Below are 4,780 nucleotides of genomic sequence, written 5' to 3'. Positions count from 1 at the left end.
TCTGTGGCTGTCACATTTTGTATACACAAGGAGGGAGGGAGAGAGCAAGAGACAGTGATTCTCTCTCTCTCTCTTTCATACACACACACACACACACACACACACACACACACTGTTGCAAATGGTTCTAATGTTGTTACATAACAGTGTTCCTTTGAATCTTTGTGGCTTTGTATTAAAGTTTCTTACTTCTTTTACAGTATCAGAGAGGCAGGTTGAGTGTCATTTTAGCTCTATATTATTGGTGTGCTCCTGGAAATAGTTGAACGCGAATACTGCTGCATAGTACCAATCAACCAACAGGTTATAAAGGGCCCAAAATCCAACTGAAGCCAAGACTTGACAAGAATACTACCAGGACTTAAACTGCAAGTAAGTCAAAGGCTAGCGCAATCAATCGGCGGCCAACTGAGACAAAGAGCCGCTGGAGTAGCCGGGGATGAGCGAAACTACGAACTACGAAGACATTATTTGTACGATCCTGCTGAAAATGAAGCAGATGAAGAGGATGATGGACTATTGAAGCGGAAAATGCCAACTCCCGGCCAATGGAAGCGGCTCTCCACTCATTCGGGCAAAATCTCCACTTGCAGATGATGTATATCTTCTACACATGATCGTTTAACCATGTGTGATGGGTGTGAATCCAAAGGTCACACGGGGTCATGTCCCCAAAATGACGCCAGAAGTGACTGAGCAAACAGAGATGAAAAGAGAAAGAAACCATTGTCTTTAATTGAATATGTATGTGGTGAGGAAAGTGCTGATCAGATTTTCACTAGTGTTGACTACAATTATTGGTTGATGTGTAATATAATATATACTCAACAAAAATATAACCGCAACACTTTTGTTTTTGCTCCCATTTTTTATGAGATGAACGTAGTGCATAGGTGTGCCTTGGACCAGTGGTCTCCAACCACCGGGCTGCGGCCCGGTATCGGGCCGTGGGTCATTTGGTACCGAAAGAAAAAAATTGCATTTTTTTTTTTTTCGAAAATTATGTTTTATTTTGAAAAGTGTCCGGATTCTGTCTGTTACATCCATCTCACTTGACAACTCTGTTGTTGGTGCGACGTTACGGACACCGTTAATAAAGTTGCACATGATTACACAGTAGATTTACGTTCATTATTATTATAGAGAAAATACCACAGTATTTTTCTTGTCATTTAATTTGGCTTTATCAGCTAAACCTTTAGATTGGGCCGTGAAAATATTGTCAGACATTAAACCGGTCCGTGGTACAGAAAAGGTTGGGGACCACTGCCTTAGACCACTCTGAAAGGGGCAGTTTTGTTTTATTGTGGGGGTGTGGGTGTCTGGGGATTCAGAAAAACACTTAGTACTGACTGGCAGTCTAAGGCACACCTGTGCACTAATCATGGTGTCTAATCAGCATCTTGATATGGCACACCTGTGAGGTGGGATGGATTATCTCGGCAAAGGAGAAGTGCTCACTAACCCAGATTTGCTTGGTGAACAATAATTGAGAGAAATGGTGATATTGTGTACACAGAAGTTTTTGATCTTTGAGTTTATCTCATAAAAAAGGTGTGAACTTGAAGGATGTGTCAAATATAAAGCAGAGGGATATAAGCAAAAGATGGATGTTGATTATGAAGAGACATGTTCACCCACTGCAAACATGAGTAGCGTTTATAGAGTGCTAATGCAAAAAGCAGTACAAGATAAACTGAAACCATTCTTGAATGTACCAATTGACTGTGAAATTAACACTGAACAGCCAGTGGGCTATGAGATTAAATCAACCACAGGATGAGACAAATTGGTGTGCAATTTACAAAAGTCACTTTACGGATTAAACCAGTCCAGGAATTCAAACAGAATGCCACTTGAATATGTGGAGAAAAACAAATGTGCAAAAGCCAGCTGGTCATTGTGTTCACACAAAAGTAAACAATGGTTGGAAAGTCATCACAACAATCTGGATTGATGACTTGATCAATGAAAACATATTGGCAGTAGTGAAAGAAATGATGACAGCAAAATTCCAGATGAAAGCCTTGTGTATGAAATAAGCGTATCAAAGCGTGTACAAATGGCACCAAGAAAGTAAGTTGAATAACTACTTTGAAAGGTTCTACACATGCATGACTGCAAACCAATTGAAACACCACAAGACCAAAAACATGTGACCACACTGAAGGCACAGAAGCAAAAAATCAAAATTAAAGAAGTGCAGCAGTAGTTTACAGTAAGAAAAACAACAGAATAGAGAGAGATAATTAAAATAAATAATACACACACACTCCTATATATATATATATATATTGCACCACTTAGTTAATGTCGGTTATTAAGCAATTTGATGGATGTCGGCAGGAATGAGTTCTTGTAGCGGTTCAGCCTGGTTCTGGGGGCCCTGAATCTCCTGCAGGAAGGCAGTAGCTGGAACTCATGATGCAGAATGTGAGTCGGATCAGTAACAATTTTCTGTGCCAGTCTGGTGACGGACTGCTCATAAAGCATCTGTAGGGAAGGATGATTCCTGACCCCCATGATCTTCATGGCAGTCCGCACCAGACCGGCAATCTGTGACCTTGACTGCACAGTCAGGTTGCCGTACCAGGCCGCAATGCCGTATCTGATGATACTTTCCAATGCAGCCTGGTAGAACAACAGCATGATCCTCTGCTCCACTCCATAGACCCGAAGTCTGCGTAGGAAATAGAGACGCTGTTGGAGTTTGGAGCAGAGACTTCCAACGTGTACCCTCCAGCTGAGTGTGTTGTCAATGTGGACCCTCAGATACCTGTATGAACCCACCTGGCTGATGTGATTGCCTTTAATGACGACTGGCCCGTGGTCACCCACAGTTTTTGGATCAAATATCACCTCCTCTGTCTTCCCCACATTGAGCACAAGCTGATTCCGGTCACACCACTGGACAAATTTCTCTATTTCTGAGAAATAGTCCAGTGGGCTACCGCCGGCCTGCAGCAAGCTGACGATAGCTGTGTCATCAGAGAACTTAATGATAAAGTTCTCAGGGTGTGATGTCACACAATCATTTGTGTACAATGTGAAGAGGACCGGGGAGCTGACGCAACCCTGTGGGGCGCCTGTGCTTATCAATCTGGGTTCCGAGAGGGAGCTGTTGACCCTGACTTGCTGTGTGCGCTGTGTCAGGAAGGAGTGATACCACCTCGAGATGTACGGGTTCACATTCATCTCCTTCAGTTTACCCAAAAGCAGGTGCGGCTGCATTGTGTTGAACGCTGAGCTAAAGTCAACGAACAACACACGTGCATAAGCTTTAGGGACGTCCAGATGTTTGCTGACCAGATGTGTGATGCTGTTGATAGCATCGTCAGTGCTGCGACCCCGCTTGTAGGCAAACTGAAGGGAGTCTAAGTGTGCATCCACCTCCCCACTGAGCCGAGTCACCATCAGCCTCTCGAAACACTTCATAACAATGGAAGTTAGAGCCACAGGCCTGAAGTCATTATTGACCACAGGACATTGTTTTTTAGGAACCGGGGTGATTACTGATTTTTTCCAGAGACTGGGAATGGAGTGTGAGTCCACAGATCTCTGGAAGATGGGCTGCCATGCCGCTGTGAGCTCCTCTGCACAGGATCTTAGCAGAAGGGCAGATATCCCATCCGGTCCTGAGGCCTTCTTTGTGCAGACAGACCTAAAAGCAGATTGGACGTCATGGGGATGAATGACCAGCCTTGAGTCCTGCTCATTCACTGAAATGGACCTCAGGACCTCCCCACATTCAGAGGAGAAGTCCTGGGTTTCGAATCTTAAATAAAAGTCATTCAGCTCCCTTGCCTTCTGGAGGTCATTTAGAGTGCTGAGACATTTTTGAGCAGGAGTCAAGTTGGTGATCCTCCTCATGGTGTCCCACATTTTCTTAGAGTTTTTAGCAGCAAAGTGTTTTTCTATAGTCTCTTTGTGCTTCCTTTTTGCTTCTTAAAGCATGTGTTTGAGTTCTAAACACGTCAGGAAATAGAAAAGCACTGTTGCCAACTCCCCAGTAAGGTGAATAACAATTGGCTGTCCTAAAAGTCGTTATATAATATAATAATACCTTTATTTAATTTTAGATAAAATCCCATTGAGATCAAGATCTCTTTTACAAGGGCGCCCTGGCCAAGAGGTCAACAGCACACGTCATTAAAAGTAAGACTATACATACAATAAATTTAAATACATTTTACAAATGTATAAAATTGAAAAATAAAATAAAGTGGGCGGCACGGTGGCTGACTGGTTAGCACGTCCGCCTCCCAGTGCAGAGGACGTGAGATCGAGTCCGGGCTTCGGCCTTCCTGAGTGGAGTTTGCATGTTCTACCCGTGCTTGCGTGGGTTTTCTCCGGGTGCGCCGGTTTCCTCCCACATTCCAAAGACATGCATGGTAGGTTGATTGGACACTCCAAATTATCCATAGGTGTGATTGTGAGTGTGGTTGTTCGTCTCTGTGTGCCCTGGAATTGGCTGGCAACCAGTTCAGGGTGTACCCCGCCTACTGCCCGAAGCCAGATGGGATAGGCTCCAAGCAACCCCCGCGACCCTTGTGAGGAAAAGCGGTCAAGAAAATGGATGGATGGAAAATAAAGTGCTTACACGTTAAATGACAAATAACAAATCATAAACACAGGCACTGCTGAGTCGACTCACATTGTTTATCAGTCAATATGGATCGAAAGGCTCCAAGTGTAATAGGCTCAGTCTGTAAAGAGTTCCAGGCTGTGGGGGGCAGCAAAACCGAATGCTCTCTTCCCTAGTTCAGTTCTGAAGCGATGA

This window comes from Vanacampus margaritifer, chromosome 6 (assembly GCF_051991255.1).
Source record: "Vanacampus margaritifer isolate UIUO_Vmar chromosome 6, RoL_Vmar_1.0, whole genome shotgun sequence".
In the NCBI taxonomy this organism is placed as follows: domain Eukaryota; kingdom Metazoa; phylum Chordata; class Actinopteri; order Syngnathiformes; family Syngnathidae; genus Vanacampus; species Vanacampus margaritifer.
This window is presented reverse-complemented; position numbering follows the sequence as displayed.